Below are 21,005 nucleotides of genomic sequence, written 5' to 3'. Positions count from 1 at the left end.
TTGGCACAAGAGTCAGAGTTTTTTTTCAGCTTGCAAAGCACTTTAACATTGGTTATCCTGTTTGAATTACCCCATGCATTGGAGAAGGAAATGGCAACCCACTCCAGTGTTCTTGCCTGGAGAATCCCAGGGACAGGGGAGCCTGGTGGGCTGCCATCTATGGGGTCGCACAGAGTCGGACACGACTGAAGCGACTTAGCAGCAACAGCGGCAGCAAGAGCATTTTCTAGTGGCAGTGTAAGGGAAGGAACAACATGAACAACCCTCTTTATTTGTGAATATACACATACAAGCATACCTCATTTGATTGTGCTTAGTTTATCAAGCTTCACATACATTGTGGTTTTTACATATTGAAGGTTTGTGGCAACCCTGTGTTGTCAAATGATGGTTAACATTTTTTAGCAATAAAGTATTTTCAATTGAGGTATGTACTTTTTTAGACATAATACTATTGCGCACTAGACTACAGTATAGTGTAAGCATAACTTTTCTGTGCATTCAAGAGACCAAAAAAATTCATGTGACTCACTTTATCATATTTGCTTTACTGCAGTGGTCTAGAACTGAACATAAAGAATCTCTGAGATGTACCTACATATAAATACACTGAAGCCCTAAAAGCCTAAGTCTAAGGGCAGAGGACTTCTCTTTGAGAATTATGTCATTTTGGTATTTCTGAAGCATGTGAGCAATGCCTTGTAATTATTTTTCCCATCATCATTATTTTATTTTTAATAGATTTAATGTGTGCCCAGATTTCTAAAGTCAGTAAACAAACAATATATTCTAAAAAGAAATGGCCCTGAGACAAAAATTGCTGGCCAGTTTGTTTTCTATCATTGATATCTATTGACACTTAACATAATATGCCAATGGTTATGCTATCAATGTCATTTCAAATTTGTATCCTTATATACTCAAACACAGACATGAGTAGACATGTTATTCATACAAATGGAATCTTTTTAACTACTTTTAAACTTGAAATCATAGTACTTATAATAGTGAGAAATCTACAATTTAATTAATTACAATACAATTCATTTAAAACCTTTTTTGAGAAAACTCAATTTTTGATATGTTAGTATGAGAATCATATAAATCAGGCTCCCCTCTCCTGTAGAATTTTGGCCTGGAGTTTTTAATAATTATTTCAGGAATTATGTTAAGTGAAAGAAATTATAAACACATTTCACAGAACTTCTTATATATATGGCATTATAGTATATCAAACCAAGAAAACAATTCAGCAACAATAAGCAATAGTCTTATGACTTGAGATATGCTTACTGATCATTTCTGATCAAGTATGTAATATTTAGTATTTTGATAACAAGAATGGCATAAGACCATCTCTGTTTCTTACAATGGAAAATAAAACAAGTTATTATGCATGCCTCCTCCTTATTTCTGTATAATGCTTCCCCCGCATGCATTGTGGAGCCAAAACCTGACATGAAAGTTTATGACAGAGTAAGATTGTAAAAATGTATTTTTTATTTGAGACAATTTTGCAATAAAAGCACATTTCAGTCCTTTAAAATAACAGTCGACAAGATTTACTGTATCAAATGTAAGTTTCACACCTCAGTCAGTGGTTAAGATTTCAAACAAACCCCAGCCACTAAGCTGAAATTGGCTTTTAAAATCTTTAAGTTAGTTTCTTCCCAGATGAACATTTTTTTTTTTAACATGAAAAATCACACTTATCATGCAGCTTGCAAATTCTCTGGTTTCCATTTATCTGTTTTATTATCTTTTTATTATTGACAGAGACAGGAGCCAAGTGAGAGCTACATTAATCCAGAAACCAAAAGTAAGTAGACAATATTGTGAATATTAATGCAAGGTGGCAGCTCTTATTTTGCACCATCCCATCCTATTTTTTCTTGGAACCAATTTGTACAAAATGAATTTAAAAATCAGAAAGTTAAAGACAACCAATCTTCAACTCATTGACCTACAAATTTGTCTGTGATTGCAGTGCACTTCTGCTGTAGCAGGGAGATTAGGAGTGGGTGCTTGAAACTGCAGATCCCTTGGGGAGGGTATAATCACATGCTGACAATGCACCCAAGCTGTTTAATGTCCAGGATAGGAATTGGAGGACATCTAGCCAGTTTATGAGTCCCCAGAGAGGGGGGCAATGGATATCCATAACCTAACCGTAACACCTCACTCTGTGGGGAGCATGTCTAGTTCTTGGCGAGAATTTTAAGCTTAATTTTTCCTGGATAGCTTTCCCTTCTCTCTTTTTCTTTCACTCTCTTGTTGTCTAAGTAAATAAAAATAGACCTAAAAGTACATTCACACACACACACACACAGATAGAGAAAAGAAAATTAAATGAAGAAAATCTCAACAGATTCGACCCTAGATTTGTTTTAGCTATTATTAACACTCAGACTTAGCACCCACTTGCTTTGCAAGTTTATCCCTAAAAATGACCAATATTTGTGTACTGCCCTTAGGATTACCAAAGGCCTTCACAAATGTAATATCTACACAACAAAAAGTTTTTGCAGCAGGAATATAACTCCATCATACATATTGCAAATTTTAGTCTTGAAGATGGTTTTTTGAAACTAAGTCCCTGAGATAGAAATTAAATCTACTTTTCCAGAATTCAAAGTCCGATGATCTTTTCTCTATACTAAGTTGATATTTTCAACTTTGAAATGTTTATTAATTTTTGTGTATTTTATATAAAAAATAAATTAAAATTAGACTTCCTACATTTAGCATATTCAAAAAGGTAAACCTATACAGAGTATCCAAGTAATAAAAATACTAAAACACACAGTGTAAAACCAGATAGAAGATGGATGCCAAGTGTCCTCTGGTTGTTTCCTTTCCTTTAAGAATAAGTCCAGTGAAATGTGAAGGACTGGAATATAGGGGAAGATGGCAAGCATGAGACACCGTGCCTTTGGTTTTGTCATTTGTGTGCTCCTTTGGGAAAATGTGGGACTCACTGAGTATGATTATTTCTAATAAACCCAAAGTGAAAACTACCCAAGTGCCCATGAGTAGTAGAATGGATTAATAGATTGTGATTTACACAAACAAGAAGATAACAAACAGCAATGAAAAAGAATCATCTTCACTTCACCCAACAGTAAGACTTTCTTAAATATACATATTAGCAAAAAGAATAAAAAAGAACTAGACACAAAAGAATACATACTATATTATCAAACTTATATAAAATGCAATGCAGTCAAGTTAGTCTAAAGGTTAAAAGAGGCTAGGAACAGTCCACTGTTGAAAGGAATTAGTACAGGGAGTATGGAGGGCTATGTCTTTATCTTCATGATGGGTACATCAGTTCAGTTGCTCAGTCGTGTCCGACTCTTTGTGACCCCATGAATCGCAGCACGCCAGACCTCCCTGTCCATCACCAATTCCCGGAGTTCACTCAAACTCACGTCCATCGAGTCAGTGATGCCATCCAGCCATCTCATCCTCTGTCATCCCCTTCTCCTCCTGCCCCCAATCCCTCCCAGCATCAGAGTCTTTGCCAATGAGACAACTCTTCGCATGAGGTGGCCAAAGTACTGGAGTTTCAGCTTTAGCATCATTCCTTCCAAAGAACACCCAGGGCTGATCTCCTTTAGGATGGACTGGTTGGATCTCCTTGCAGTCCAAGGGACTCTCAAGAGTCTTCTCCAACACCACAGTTCAAAAGCATCAATTCTTCGGCGTTCAGTCTTCTTCACAGTCCAACTCTCACATCCATACATGGCCACTGGAAAAACCATAGCCTTGACTAGATGGACCTTTGTTGGCAAAGTAATGTTTCTGCTTTTGAATATGCTAATCTAGGTTGGTCATAACTTTCCTTCCAAGGAGTAAGCATCTTTTAATTTCATGGCAGCAATCACCATCTGCAGTGATTTTGGAGCCCAAAAAAATAAAGTCTGACACTGTTTCCCCATCTATTTTCCATGAAGTGATGGGACCAGATGCCATGACATAGTTGTGCTTTATTTGTCACAGTCTTTGAAGTGAAACATTTATGATATTTGTACTTTACATAGAATATACTTCAAAAAAACTTGCAAAGGAAGAACATGGTTGGATCTTAAGACTGCATTTGTACCACCATGGATATCTTGGAGTAACTAAGTGCAGGCTTTTTCAGGCAGAAGAACATTGGAAAAGTGTGGGCTTTGGATCCATTTGCCTGAGTCAAAAATCTCCACTGCACTGTGACACTCAACTAGCAATGTGTTCTACGGGAAGTTTCCTAAATCTTCGTTTCTCCAGTAACTTTCTTATGGATTTGTGCCCCTCAACTACTCAGTAGGAACAAATAGCATAAATAGGAAAAAACCATAAATGCAAACCATATAAACTGAGAGACTGCAAACAAATTGATGGTATCATTTTTCCTTAGCCCTTAAATATCTTTGAGTTAGTGCTATCATTAGCAAAAAAAAAAAAAAGAATCAAATTCTGTATTAGGAAGGTTTGGTAATAATTCAGTATGGCCAGCAACTCTCCATAGTTTAGTGGCTTCACACAACAGATATTATTTCTGACACTTGAATGTCCAGTTGTGGTTTCCTCATTTAATGGCCTTCAGGAATCCTGTCCCTGGCTCAGTCTTTGGGATCCTCTCACTTTTTATTTGAAAAAAAGAGACCTTAGGAAAGGTACATCTATTCTTAACTGCTTTGATCCTGAAGATGTAAGTGTTTTCTCATTTACATTCATTTTAGGGGGAAGTAGCCACATGGCCCCATCTCTGCACACAATCTCAGGAAAGTATGACTTTTCATTAGTCCATTAGCCACATCTGCCACGTTGTCCTTATGTTCTCCTACACAAACTACAGATAATTTCTGAGGCTCCATCAGTTAGGCATTTCACAACAAAGTCATAGAAACGCCAGGATCATTTGATCTACAAACACATGTAACTTCCTGAAATATATATTCCAACTTGTTGACTTTAAACTCAATCTAAATACCAATGGATCTACTCGCACTTCTGAGAGACAGCTTACATTCATTAACAAATGTTAGTTAGCCTAAGTCTCAATACCAAGGTGTCAGGTCATATCAATCTGAATTGAACACACTTTACTTTTTTGATCTTTAAGGTGAGAGATATCTTGGTGTTGTAGAAAGTACCCAGCACTGGTAACTGGGGTCATGATCCACCTTCTAAATTTATAATCAAATGTCAATATAATCAAAACCAGAGGGAATTCTTATACAGGACTTTTAAAAAATCTTCATAAACTTAAACCCACTGTTAAATATTGTTCTCTAAAACTTTGGAAATGAAAGTTTTACTTTTACAACAGAAGGCTTATATAAGATACAGGACTTAGTCCAAATCACAAACCTGGAACCAAAACTTGAGGCTCTATATTACCAGTCTAATATATACTTTACTTCTTAGCAAAGCAGGAAAATGTCAAAAGCAAAAATGTAATAATGTTTGCATGTAGGATACGCTAATGATCAAGTTTAAGAAAAAATTTGATAACTCTGATAAGACTGTTTTACTGCTGAAATTCTCCCTGCTCCTTGATGGTTGACACAAGTAGTACCAGGAACTGCAGTTATATCAATAATCATCATAAATTGTATCTATTTCTCATTCTTCAATCTTTTTTTTGTACTTACAGGCTTAGGATTGCAAAGCATAAGGCAAAAGTTATCACTTTGAAGAGTTTTCATCATTATAAACTTTTGGTCCCAGGAAGTGGTTATTTCATTTTAATAGTCCTGTTTCTATATACATAGGTGTCTCATGCCTGAAATGAATTTTCAAGGCTGTCTTTATGCTAAGTATTTGGCAATCCAAAAACGATTGCTTCTGAAAATATGTATAGACCAGGAATGAAGTGTTCCATTTTTACAATGAGTTGCAGATTTCCCATTAAAAAGTAAAGCTTTCATTTCCAGTGTTAAAAAGGACAGTATTTGAGTTTTGGTGAATTAATTTAGGAGGTTATAGGAGTCCTATAAAATAATTTTTTCTAGTCTATGTATTTACTGTTGATTATAAATTTGAACATTACTATTAGTGTCCAGCTTGTGACTTTGAATATTTGGGTCAAATAGTTATTGCTAACTGGTACTTAATCATTTTCAGTAACACTATTTTCAATTAAACTTGATCTCACAAGTTTATACAATTTTACAATTTAATTATACAATTATCTCATACTATTTGTACAATTTCAGGGATCAATTATCAAAATGTATTGATACTATTTTTTCAGTTGTCTCTGTCTCAATAATACTGTTTACTGTTTTTAGAGCCCTTTCTTCCATAAAACAAAAAAGGAGAAAAAAAAAAACAAACAGAAAAGACACGTGAGAAAGTGTGGAGGTTATTTCAGGGCTGAAGTAAGATATGAAGAATTGTTCTCATCTTTCCTCCAGCTTTTAACAGTGTTTCAAACTCTATCAACTAAGAATAGATGACTGTTATGCAATGTAGGGCATTGTGGGCCTGGGGTCTTCAATATTTCTCTAAGTTTGTAGATTTCATGGTCACAAGTACAAGTAGTTAATAAGTTCTGTGCACCATCTTCACTAACCCTGCATGCCTGTGAACTAGCAAAATGTCTAGTACATAACACTTGATTAAAAATTAATGAAGTATGGTTGGCAGCAGTTCCTCTACCTCTTGGCCAGTCCTGACTTGTACATTCTTGTCTCAATATTATAGGTAAGCCAAATAGACAATCACCCTGAAAGTTATTCAAATGGCTAAGAAAACTCCTATGTCCCAAACTATACTGTCATCTGAAATTCCACTTTTGAGTTTCATTCATTTAGCTAAAAATGTTGGTCTTGTTAAAATGCAAAACAAATGTAGCAACAGAGAGTCAATAACACTTGAATCCCTTTTAAATTATTTAAACTTATGACAAATGAGTATCAGATTTGTTTTTCCCTAGTGCAGTCTGGTCAGAGGAGGGAGTCATTCTGTGGTCATAGAAGTAGGATGAGAAAAACCCAAGTCAGTAAGACGAGTTTAGATGAGTCAGAACAAAGAAACTTCTTATCCCACGCTGTTGCCTATAGATGAAATAATACTAAAAGCATAATATTATCTGGTTATTACCAGTACTTGTACATAATGAAAGTGAGATCCACTGATGTGAACAAGTTAAACAGCTAATCAATGTCAGAGTCAAGGTTAGTTTTTAAGAGACTTGACTTTTAGTTTGGTGCTCCTTCTTTCAACTTTGATTACTTATTTATAAATGCTAATCCTACTTCAAAGTAACCTAAACCTTATAAAATATTTTGGAAATTCAAAAGAACCTTAAAAGGAGTATCAACAAATTTCCTGCCTCTGTAATTTTGTATAGTATACATAAATAACTACTTAGGTTCCTTAAGAGTGATTTAATTTTCCAAACATGTAAACTATGATTAATTAAGTGTGAAGGTTTATGATTATGTAGTTGGAATTTGGTTTAAAAATATTCTCCATCATTTTCATCAATACTAAATCAGCTAATTGAAATAATCATTGGGATCTACGTCTATGGAAAAAAAGAAAAATTTGTATTGCTGCAAATATAAAGAAAATATCTTTCCTTCTAATTAAAAAATGTATTCAATAAGGAAATTACTGTTAAATAAAAAATTATTATACCATGTTCCATAGTAGAGTGCTGAGGTCAACAGAGTCAAAACTAAGAATATCAGGCAATGTAGTACAGTTCTCAAGAGAAATGGGACCAATAAGGCATAAATAAATATGTATATATGTGTGTTTATAACAATATATGTATATATTTATATACAAACACATTCATTACAGGGAATTAGCTCCCATGATTATAGAGATGCAGAAGTCTCAATATTTGCAAGGTGGTAAGCAAGCTGAAGACTCAAGTCTAAGTCCACAATCCTGAGAATCAGGAAAGCCAATGATGTTGTTCCATTCTAAAAACTAGCAGGCCTCGAGGGTGGGATGATTTGGGAGAATGGCACTGAAACATGTATATTATCATATGTGAAACAAATCACCAGTCCAGGTTTGATGCATGATATAGGGTGCTTGGGGCTGGTGCACTGGGATGACCCAGAGGGATGGGACGGGGAGGGAGATGGGAGGGAGGTTCAGGATGGGGAACACATGTACACTCATGGTGGATTCAAGTCAATGTATGGCGAAACCATTACAATATTGTAAAGTAAAATAAACAATTAAAAATATAAATTAAATTAAAAAAAAGAAAAACTAGCAGGCTTGAGATCAGAAAGAGCTAATGTTTTAGTTTGAGTCTAAAGGCAGGAGTAAAGTCAGTGTCCCAGTTCAAAGGACATAAGTGGGCAGAATTCCCTCTTCACAGGGCAAGGTCAGATTTTCTGTTCTTTTTAGGCATTCAAATGATTAAATGAGGCCTACCCACATTATGGGGGGGCAATCTGATTTACTAAATATCCAGATTTAAATTTTAATCTCATCCAAAAACACTCTTAGGAAATACTTATTGTCTTAATCCACTTGGGCTGCTATAACAAAATACTATAAATTGGACAACTTATAAATAACAACTTTCTCACAGTTCTGAAAATTGTACATCAAAAGATGGAGTGATAACATGGTTGACTGCTGACTCTTTCTGGATTGTAGACTTCTTATTGTATCCTCACATAGCAGGAAAAACAAGGGATCTCTGTGGGGCCTCTTTTATAAGAAAACTCATCTCATTCATAAGGGTTCATCTCATGACTCTTAAGTCACCTCCTTAGACCCCTAACTCTTAATACTGTCATTCTTGGAGCATTAGAATTTCAACATATGAATTTTGGGGAGACAGACATTCAGAATGTAGAACCAAGAATAATGTTTAACCAAATACCTGGAGACTCCATGGCCCAGTCAAGTTGACACATAAGATTAAGCATCACAGGAAGGTTACACTTTCCAAGTATCTTTCTGCATCACATTTTAAAATAGAAATACAAGAATTTCTTGGGAAAAATGTTGAAACAGTTCTACAATTAGGATTAAGACATACATAGACATATATGGCAACTGAATATTCTGGGATAGATGATAGAACCAGACTTTCAAGATGTTACATAGAGCTGCTAAGAAAGACACGTCCTAAACGTAGACTAAGTTAAGCAACATCATTATCATCAGAGACAAGTGGCTTACCAGTTACAGATTAGTGACTATTTTACAAAATGGCCTGGATTCAGCCACCCTAGGATCTAGTCTTACAAAACAGAAGGACTAAATGTGAAACCAAAGCAGCTGTCCCATTAAATCCGCTATTCCAGAGTTAGGCAACTTGGCTCTAGACATCTTTTACCAAGCACAACAGAAAGAAAAGAAGTAATTCTGCAGATGATCTCCAAGCCCATAGAATTGAAAAAGTACTAGATAACAGCAGAATTGGAGGATACTAGAGAATGTGGGAGCCAAGACTGCTCTGTCATGAAAAGGGCAGACATCTCAATGGTAGCTGCATGCATGCTAAGTCATTTAAGTTGTGTACGATTCTTTGCAGCCCCAAGGACTGTAAGCTGCCAGGCTCCTCTGTCCATGGAATTCTCTAGGTAAAAATACTGGAGTGGGTTGCCATTTCCTCCTTAGGGGATCTTCCCAACCCAGGGATCAAACCTGTGCCTCCTATGTCTCCTGCTTTGGCAGGGAGGTCCTTTACCACTAGTGCCACCTGGGGAGCCCCCTATGGTACCTGGCATCTACATTAATCAGGGAGCACTGTAAGTGAGCCCTTGGTGATATCCTAAAACAGTGGGGGCAGCAGGAACATTTTTCATAGTAGGGTGATTGATTCAAAATTTTATGTAGCCAAATAGTCTACTGATAAATTAATTTTCATTTTGTGTTTTACTGCTCTATACTCACAAAAACATAAAAATGAGCTTCCTTACAATACTCCAACCCTAACTCCCTTCTCTCCAGAGGCACAGTCAGCCCCACAGTTCTAGTTCTTAATTCTCCATATAACAAGGTGAATAGTAAATAGGATTCTCTTCACACTTCTTTAAAAGAAGACATACCCAGGACCATGGACCATGATGCTGACAGTTCTTACAATGGCTCTTTGAATTTGAAGATTGAGGACACTCAAAGGCTAAGAATCTGCCTGCAATGCAAGAGACCAGGTTCATTCCCTGGGTCCAGAAGATCCCCTGGAGAAGGGAATGGCAACCCACTCCAGTACTACTGCCTAGAGAATTCCATGGTCAGAAGAGCCTGGCGGGCTCCTCTGAGAATCTAAGAAGAGAAAGACAAATGATAGTGTACTACAGATAGCTCATATTCTCTTGTCAGAACCACTTATCTTTTTCAGGAATTTTGTGTTGTTAAATACAGTCATCATTAAAATTTAAATGATATAAACTTACAGTGAAATTAATTTTATTAAAAGCAATACTAATGGATATTCAAAACTCATCACTTCCTAATTACTATACTGCGTTTTATTATAATCTATGCTCTTTCTTGAGGTTATTTACATGTCTTAAATTTGTATGGTGGAAATAATAAAAAAAATCTGTTCCTAACTCGGCCTTCACTGACATCATGTTGGTACTGCCCACAGTGGGAGCAGTCACAGTACAGAAATTGGCAAACACTACAATTGTGGCTTCAGTTTTACAGCAAGTCAGTTATGAAACTGGCGTATCAGTGGGCTGACAAAGGGAATGTCAAGGTCTAACAAGGATGATCCGATCCTAAGTTATTGTGAGGTAACTGAGGATGAAGAGGAAAGTGGTTACAAATTGAACATGGCACCCATGTATGGCAGGATTTCTAAATGTGCTGTGTCTATGGAGTGGATGCTAAATCATGATATTCTGGAATCCCCTCCACCTTCAAAGGGATCGTTCCTGGTCTGATCAAAAAGTATTGGCAGGCATGACCTTTGCAAATGAGGACCAAGTCTCTCTTCACTTTTTCTGGTATAGAAGAAGCCTCCGATCTCTTCTACCAAATAATGGAAGGGTTTCCCACTATTAGATGATACTGTACATTTGCCCAACTTGGTGGTTTGTGTCTGGATCCAAAATAAATGTTATTTATATGAAAAAATCTGATATTACTTGTACCCCAAATATTATGTAATGATTCATATTTGTTATTGCATGGGGAAAATGCCTTGTTAGTAAAAATTAAATGGTAGTATGCATATCTCATAGGGATGTTGATTATAAATTGCATTTATTACTAGGTTTCATATAGGCCAAATATTTGAAATATTTATATTGTTATAGAAAAAACAGGTGTGATTGATGTTTTAAATGTTTGCATCTGATTCCAGAAACTATGCTGCATAGTTATAATTCCCCCTCTATCTCTCAGAGTTTGTGATACTAAGAAATGATTATACATGTGACATTGGGAGGAGAATTTATGAAGTTGGTAGAAAGGTCCTACAACCTTTCTCTAGACCCCTCAAATCATGCTACCTTAAAGATACTCTAAGGATGGCTCAGATATTGCAGTTAGTCAAGTGCAGCTAACGAGTTAGTAAAATTAGGGTATTAATGTTACTGGGAATTTGTTGATCCTCACTGATTAGTGAGTTAGTCATGAGAAAAACTGCCCTATCCATTGTATCCCAGGGTCTAACCAAGGAAAGAAAACAATTTTACAAGCAAGAATAAGGGGAATTAAGTACAGAGAATTGGTTATACCAGTCATGGAAGAGCTGTGAGACCAAACAAGGGATGTGTGACAATCTAGAGAGTATCACCAACAGAAGACTACTATTCTCTTAGGCTGGAGGTCAAAGGAAGTAGGTGATATCACCAAGAGTCAAGACAGCATCTATGGTCACCTGGCTGACAGGCTTTTTAGGGCCTCGAGTCACAGAGTTGAAGACATTCCTGCCAGAGATGCCAGCAAGATCAAGATAGAGAGAGAAAAAGACTCTGGTTTCTCCCTTCCTCCTGTTCCTCAACTACATATCAAAGATTCTCATTAAATCTAACCATGTTAACAGTGGGTACTTGTATATGTAGCTTCTAGGGGTCAGAAGAGCAAGAAAGGGAGAAGGAATAGATCTGACGGGAAACAGGTATGGGAATAATAAATCTAGCAAATCCAAAATATGTATCTATATCTATATGGATAATTAGATAAACACAGATTCCCCTCAACATCCGTTAATGCTATGACAAGGTAAAGAAAAATAATTTTTTTTCCTTACCTAGGTATATTATCTAAATGAGCATTTAATTAGTTACTGAATTAGAAGTTGACACATTCAATTACTATTTAGCTTCCTAAACGAGCACAAGATTGACCAAATATCATGAGAGTCTATAACTGATCCAAGAGACTCTTTTTTCCCATTATTCTAAAGCTCTCTATCTGTTCTCAAACTGTGAGAGGTACTATAAAATAGAAAATCAGATTGATTTGACAGTTAACCCACTCTTTTGCACCTTGCCTTCTTTCAAATATGCGGAGAAAAGTAAAATGGCCAAAAGGAAAGAAGAAGCACAAGTATACTCTACAAACTTGGTGATGGGTGATTGAGAACTGACTCTTTCTCAAGTGCTTTTATTGGCCCACGTGTTACCCCTGCATCCCATGAAACAGCTTGATGTAACATGCCAATATTAGTGTCACTTCTTTGCCATATCCTCTTTTCACCATCACAAAAATAAAAGTCCATAAGAAAATACATAATCTGTTTCCTAGAGTTACTTCTGTTTTATGCAGATCCTCTTTATAAAGCTATTCTTAGAGTCCTCTTCAGTATCATAAGCTTAAACTAAGAAAACTATCTTTCTGTCCTTTCTGAACATTATTTCATGAGGAATGAGTCCTATTACTTACAAAGATAGGCAGAATTCTCTCAAAGCAGAAAAGCCATCTATTTTGCTTGCTTTCCACATGCTATCTATGTACCACAGTTAAGAACTTCAAGCACACAAATTTGTTCTAGAGAACTGGCAACTCAAAATACAAATAATCTTTATAGTATTAAAGTAACCCTTAAACTCTTTGAAAAATAAACTTGCTTTAAAAGTTAGAGTGCAAAAATATTCAAAACAATTGGCACACCCCCTCCAAAAGATTCTCTAACATTTAGCAGAACTGAATTCACACTGAATCTGGTTTATGAGTAAAAGACAAGTCAACTTTAAAGCCAATCATAGATGACAATGTTTCTTTTCAATGTGTCTGCTTTGGAGCCATAATTCTGCTGCTGCTAAGTCGCTTCAGTCATGTCCAACTCTGTGCAACCCCATAGACGGCCTCCTACCAGGCTCCTCTGTCCCTGGGATTCTCCAGGCAAGAACACTGGAGTGGGTTGCCATTTCCTTCTCCAATGCATGAAAGTGAAAAGTTAAAGTGAAGTCGCTCAGTCATGTCTGACTCTTAGCGACCTCATGGACTGCAGCCTACCAGGCTCCTCCATCCATGGGATTTTCCAGGCAAGAGTACTGGAGTGGGGTGCCATTGCCTTCTCCACATAATCCTGCTAAACACTCAAAATTTTCCTCTTGAGTATTTTGTGATATATTAGAACCAGAAATAAGGGATGTTAGTGCTAAAAGGCCAATCAATGGTCTGTAATTTAATTTACATATTCTTTCTGCACCCGACTCTTTAAGATCACTGAATTAGCTTAAGAATTTTGAAGCTGTAGAATTCAGGGCAGGACATTACAGTATGCCAATATTACTATTCTTCTGCTCTGACATTCTCCACTGATTGACAGATGAAGGAGAAGGAAGGGCAGTCACCATTAACTGAGAGTAAATGAAACTGGAATATTAAAATTCAGGATTATCTGAGTTGACTGAATTGGCTGGCAGAGTGTTCTCCAGTTAAGAGTGGGGAAAGATTAATTCTGCACATGACACCAGTACTGCCTTTATACAAGTCTACTGGGACATTTGTTTGCCTTGAATTGTTTTCTTCATTTATTTCAGTCAGACAGTGGTGTTGACTGATTTTTCTTTTTGATGTATGAAATGACTGTTTGACTGAATTTACCATTTAATTTCCACTAATGCATTGTAAAAACAATAGTCAAATTAGATTGGCAGGTATGAAAAAGTCTACCACAGAACTAGACAGAAATATTGCGTTCGATAGGTATGTATGTCATATGCCCTGGGTTTTGGAAAATTTTTCCAATTTCAACTATTTTGCCTCATGTTTCAGAAATGTGGGGCCACTGATTTAATAGTAAAAATAAGATTTGTGAAGTTCATATAAAAATAATTTTGTGTGAACCTGAGAATCACATAATGGGATCAGAAAAGAACTATTATGAGAAATTTTACTGTTTCTTACTTATCAAGAGGTGTTTCTATGTCAAACTTTTAAGCCTTCTTCTAGAAGATGTTTAGGAACAAAAGGTTTGAATATATTCATAGCAAATCCTTATTTATAATTTCATTTTCCCAATAATTATAGTTACTAAGGCCATTTCCCATGTCCTGTCTCATGATTCTAAGCTCCTATTGAACATCTGGAAATTGGTGACATGAGTAGGAAAGTGAAGCACTTTTTGAGATTGTCATTGAGTAATGCTGATTTTATAATGAGTGCTTCCTTACATAGTTGACTAATTTATCATGGTGCAGATGGCTCGTTACTACTCTTAGAAATGAAAAAGGTCTTAAGAAATTTTCCGTATTCCATTCACCAATCTGTGTTCTTCTTCAAAGCAAAATTAATTCCTTGAAAATTAACATATTAGCTTAATTATAATTTTTAATTTTAAAATTAACTGTGAGAATGGGAATTTGGGGTAGGAAAAAGTGATGGAAGATGCAACAAAATAAAATAAATCAAAGAATTCATAGAAAGATAAAACAGAATTTTTCAATGGTAGGTAAGGAATTCTGCTTCCAACTATATCAGTTTACCTTAGGAAAACATACTAGAAAGTCAGATAAATCATAAGCAACATTTGACTGTGAGCACTATAAAGCTAATGAGGTAGCCATGACATAGAAAAGTAAAATAGAAAAGAAACTTACTGAAGTAAGAACAGTATTCTGCACATGCTTTTCTAGCCCAGTCATTTAGAAACTATTGATGAAAATCAAAAGTCTGAGAATCCAAAGGTGGCTCCTAAGAGGCAGACAAGCCAGTAGGTCTTAGGACAATGTCATAGGACTGAGGAGAGAGCAAAGTTGGAATTTAGAAATAACAAGGCAGCTAGAATTTTAAGGATCAAAATCCCAGAGACAGGAAAGATTCAGAGACTCGAGCTCAATTCAGCAACAGTGGTCCCTTGATGTATCACATTTTCCATGTAGGTAGACAAGGCAAGATGCTAAGAAGTCAAACAAAAGCTAACTGAAGTCAAAGCAAAGACTTAGAAGTCTTATAATGCTGAGGAGATAAAACTGAGGTTCAGAACCCACCAAAGAAGAGTGGCCCAGTGGAAAGCTAATGATGTGAATTAGGACACTGGAGGTTTCTGTATGTATGTGTCTCTGTGTCCACATGAACGTGTGTTAGGAAGGTTGATGAAACAGTTACATTGAAGGAAACATCTATAAAGAAGGAAAATGAGTATGATGTTTGTGCAATGACTGAAGATCAATGAGGCGACCTTTCCTTCTGCTCCTTACTTGGGAGTAGGAAATTTTCTCTTGAAAAAAGTACAGTTGACCATTGAACAATGCAGGAGTTAGAGACACTGACTCCCTATGCAGTCAAAAATTCACATATCACTTTATAGGCGGCCCTTCCTAACTATGGTTCTGCATTTGAGGATTCAACCAACCAGAGATTATGTACTGCTTCAGTTATTGGAAAAAAATCCATATATAAGTGGATCTGTGCAGTCTCAATCCAGGTTGTTCAAAGGTCAACTGTAATGTCATTCAGATTCTCTACAACTTGTCATATCCCAAGTCTGGTATTCATTGAAGAACCACCAAGACTACCAAGAAAAGGAGAATTAGAATAAAAAACAGAATCAGAATAATGGATGATCTAAATATTAAAGTTCAAATATATTCTGATAAATATTACCAAGTTCAGGAAAATAGATGACAAGGTAGAGAATTTAACTAAACAACTAGAAACTGATTGAAGCAGAATTGATAGAATTCAAAATTATACTAAAATTAAAACTCAGTAGTGGACTGAACACAGGTGAAGAAAGATAAATAAACTGAAAGATAGAGTAACAGTAAAAATATTAAGGCTAAACATGGAAAGCAAAAAGGATAAAAAAGTACAGAAAAGAGCATTTGAAACATATGGGCCACAGTAAACATTTTTATCATATGCTTAAATTGGAGTCCAAAGGGAAAAGAAGAGAGAGACTGGGGTGAAAACAATATTTAGAAATAATAGCTGAGAGTTCTCAAAACTAAAAAGAATATATCAAGCCATAAATTCAATAAGCACTAAAAAATGAAACAAGAGTAAATATAAGGAAACCATATCTAACACCACCACAGTACAATTCACAAATAGCAAAGAAAAACAGAACATCTTAGAAGTAACCAGAGGAAAAACAACAACAGTTGACCTTTGAACAATGCAGGAGATTAAGATTACAGCTTACTTCTCAACAAAAATGATCAATACTAGAAAATAATGGAAAGTGCTAAAGAAAATAACTGCCCATTGAGAATTCTAGAGCCAGAGAAAATGTTTGGAAGATGAAATAGGGGAATCTTCAAACAAACAAAATTTAGAGAATATGTTCTCATCAGAACCAACTGAATTAAATTATAAAGAGAGACCTGCAGGCAGAAGGAAAATTATCATAGATGAAAATAAGGACTTTACAAAGGAATTAAATACAACAGAAAGGATAAATAAGTGAAGAAATCTAAATAAAATCTAACTGCACATAAAAGTAATAATGAAATATATAAAAAATTAGAATGCATTAAAACAAAAGAAGGAGGGAAAAGTAATAAAATAAATTTAAGGTCTCAGCATTGCTTGAAAAGCAGTAAAAGAGCTAATAAGTCATGGTGCATGTATAATTGCTACTTATATAAACATTGTGAGCTAATAAAGGGAAAATGGAGTTTGATGAATTTAAAAGGAAGAGCCAAAGGAACATAAAAAGGTAGGACAAGTAGAAAACAAGGAGTAAATGGTCTATAATAAGATACATTAACTGTAAATATTCAAATTAAAGGGCAAAGATTTTTTGAAACAAAAATCTTAATTCTATGCCCCTTACAAGAGACCATAGTCCAACTGCAAGTTAAATGATGCAAAAATTATGTCATAAAAACAATAAGCAAAATTGGAAAAAAATTAATGTGAGATTTGAAAGCAAAAAGTATCACTGGAGATAAGGCAGGATAATAAAACCAACCATTACTTTACAAGGAACATGTCATAAAACTAAACTTCAATGCAATATATGAAGGGAAATTCTGAAAACTAACTAGAAATAAAATCTAAATTACCTAGATCAGTAATTCAGAACAACAACAAATCAGTAAACTACAGAATATCTGAATACCATCGTTAAACTCTTTGGCCTATACACCCTGAGGAAACCAGAATTGAAAGAGACATATGTACTCCAACGATCACTGCAGCACTATTTATAGAGCTCGACATGGAAGCAACCTAGATGTCCATCAGGAGATGAATGGGTAAGGAAGTTGTGCTATATACACACAATGAAAAATTACTCAGCTATAAAAGGAATGCATCTGAGTCAGTTCTAATGAGGTGGATGAACCTGGAGCCTATTATACAGAGTGAAGTAAGCCAGAAAGAGAAATACAAATACTGTATATTAACACATATATATACAACGTAGAAAGATGGTACCAACAATCCTACATGCATGGCAGCAAAGAAGACACAGATGTAAAGAACAGACTTTTGGACTGAGGGGGAAAAGATGAGGGTGGGATTATTTGAGAGAATAGCATTGAAACATGTACATTACTATATGTAAAATAAATGACCCGTGCAAATTTGATGCATGAACCAGGGCACGCAAAGTCGGTGCTCTGGGAAAACCCAAAGGGATACAGTGCGGTGGGAAATGAGAGAGGAGGTTCAGGATTGGGGGGGGACACATGTATACCTGTGGCCATTTCATGTTGATGTATGGCAAAAACCATCACAATATTGTTAATGCAATTATCTCCCAATTAAATTAATTGAAAATCTTTGGCCTAAATTTGCATAAAACACTGCATCAAGAACTAAATGCACATTTATACACAAATTTTGAGGTGTATAGGACACATTTTTAAGTTGACTGTATGCTGGTTATAAAACAAGACTCAGAATAATCAAGAAATTTAAAAATATATAACCAATATTTTATCAAATATTTGGACATTAAAAACATACTTCTGGACTTCCATGGTGGTCCAGTGACTAAGACTCCATACTCCAAATGCAGGGAGCCTGAATTCTATCCCTAGTCAGGGAACTGGATCCCACAAACAAAGAGTCTGACTGCCACAACTAAACGACTTTGCATGCTACAACAAAGATTGAAGATCCTGAAAGCCACAACTAAAACCTGGTGCAGCTGAATAAACAGATTAAAAAAAAAAACAAAAAACATACTTCTGATCAACATGTAGGTCAAAGATAAAGTCATAATAGGAATTAGAATTTTATTAGTTGAATGATAATGAAACACGCACCTAGAGCCAGACATCTTGGAATGTGAAGTCAGGTGGGCCTTAGGAAGCATCACTACGAACAAAGCTAGTGGAGGTGATGGAATTCCAGGTGAGCCATTTCAAATCCTAAAAGATGATGCTCTGAAAGTGCTGCACTCAATATGTCAGCAACTTTGGAAAACTCAGCAGTGGCCACAGGACTGGAAAAGGTCAGTTTTCATTCCAATCCCAAAGAAAGGCAATGCAAAAGAATGTTCAAACTACTGCACAATTGCACTCATCTCACACGCTAGTAAAGTAATGCTCAAAATTCTTCAAGCCAGGCTTCAGCAATATATGAACCATGAACTTCCAGGTGTTCAAGCTGGTTTTAGAAAAGGCAGAGGAACCAGAGATCAAATTGCCAACATCTGCTGGATCATTGAAAAACCAAGAGAGTTCCAGAAAAACATCTATTTCTGCTTTATTGACTATGCCAAAGCCTTGGACTGTGCGGGTCACAACAAACTGGAAAATTCTGAAAGAGACTGAAATACCAGAGCACCTGACCTACCTCCTGAGAAACCTGTATGCAGGTCAGGAAGCAACAGTTAGAACTGGACATGGAACAACAGTCTGGTTCCAAATAGGAAAAGGAGTACATCAAGGCTGTATACTGTCACCCTGCTTATTTAACTTATATGCAGAGTACATCATGAGAAACACTGGGCTGGAAGAAGCACAAGCTGGAATCAAGATTGCCGGGAGAAATATCAATAACCGCAGATATGCAGATGACACCACCCTTATGGCAGAAAGTGAAGAGGAACTCAAAAGCCTCTTGATGAAAGTGAAAGTGGAGAGTGAAAAAGTTGGCTTAAAGCTCAACATTCAGAAAACGAAGATCATGGCATTTGGTCCCATCACTTCATAGCAAATAGATGGGGAAACAATAGAAAAAATGGCTGACTTTATTTTTCTGGGCTCCAAAATCACTGCAGATGGTGATTGCAGCCATGAAATTAAAAGATGCTTACTCCTTGGAAGGAAAGTTATGACTAACCTAGATAGCATATTAAAAAGCAAAGACATTACTTTCTCAACAATGGTCCGTCTAGCAAGGCTATGGTTTTTCCAGCGGTCATGTATGGATGTGAGAGTTGGAATATAAAGAAAGCTGAGCGCAGAAGAATTGATGCTTTTGAACTGTGGTGTTGGAGAAGACTCTTGAGAGTCCCTTGGACTGCAAGGAGATCCAACCAGTCCATCCTAAAGGAGATCAGTCCTGAGTATTCATTGGTAGGACTGATGTTGAAGCTGAAACTCCAATACTTTGGCCACCTGATGCGAAGAGCCAACTCATTTGAAAAGACCCTGAAGCTGGGAAAGATTGAGGGCAGGAGGAGAAGGGGACGATGAAGGATGAGATGGTTGGATGGCATCACTGACTCAGTGGACATGGGTTTGGGTAGACTCTGGGAGTTGGTGATAGACAGGGAGGCCTGGTGTGCTGCAGTTCATGGGGTCGCAGAGAGTTGGACACGACTGAGTGAGTGAACTGAACTGAATGAAAATATATTGTAGCAAAACCTGTGGGTTGCACAGAAACCTGTGGTCACATAGATGCTTCATTATTAGAATTATATAATATATGTAATCATATATATATATATATGTGTGTGTGTGTGTAAATGATAAAAGAATAAAGCTTCCAAAAGATACCCTATCACCTTGAGGTAGACAAGTACTGAACTATACCTAATGGTGGAGGCAAGGCAGACTTAAGAACTTCAGGAGACCAGCAGAAGGCAGCATTTGGAAACAGGAGTAGCTTCCAAATGAGGCTGTTTGATAACACAGTGAAGGCCAATGTCAGAAGCAGTATCCAGGAAAGAGCATTTAATGTATAAAATGGTGAAGAAACTAAAATATATTTAAGATTTGACACTCTAATTCCTTTTAAGGACGATTTATGTTGCTAGGGAAAAAATAAGAAGTACTTGATGTAAAAGGTGAATAAGTTTATTTTTTCCAGGAGAATCTTGGTACCAGGACTACAGAATGAAAAACTTGGGAGTCCCCTGGCTAATCTAGCAGAGAGAAAATGAAAACAGAGATGAGATAGAGAAATAGGAGGATATTTGTGCAGTTTGGCGCTGCTGCATACCAAAGCCTAGGTATGCCCTCCAAATCTTAAATAAATGCCACTATGTTCAGAGCTAACCCTGAGACAGTGATTAACGTCCAAGAGATTAACAGGGACAACTCTTGGAATCAACAGTGTATGGAAGAAAAAGGACATCAGATTGGGCAAAGGTAGAAGTAAAGCTGTGTTGCAGCCTCAGGAAACCTCAGGTGACCCTTTGAGGGAGAGTTCTTAAAATGAGATGACCCCTTCAGGAGAATGTCCCACTTCAGTAGGATGTCTTAACCTTTATATTCTTACAC

General features: G+C 36.3%; 1 long non-coding RNA gene across 1 annotated transcript in view; it reads right to left on the bottom strand.

The window, feature by feature from the left end:
- Nucleotides 1-1,483: 1,483 nt before the first annotated feature.
- Nucleotides 1,484-21,005, bottom strand: part of LOC129650187 (uncharacterized) — a 37,077-nt gene continuing 17,555 nt past the window's right edge. The window contains exon 3 of the long non-coding RNA XR_008713664.1: nt 1,484-3,751. This is a non-coding gene — a long non-coding RNA (uncharacterized LOC129650187). The remainder of the gene's footprint in view (nt 3,752-21,005) is intronic.

This window comes from Bubalus kerabau, chromosome 4, assembly GCF_029407905.1.
Source record: "Bubalus kerabau isolate K-KA32 ecotype Philippines breed swamp buffalo chromosome 4, PCC_UOA_SB_1v2, whole genome shotgun sequence".
Classification (NCBI taxonomy): Eukaryota; Metazoa; Chordata; class Mammalia; order Artiodactyla; family Bovidae; genus Bubalus; species Bubalus kerabau.
The sequence above is the reverse complement of the archived record's forward strand: the minus strand, read 5'-3'. Positions and strand labels throughout refer to the sequence as shown.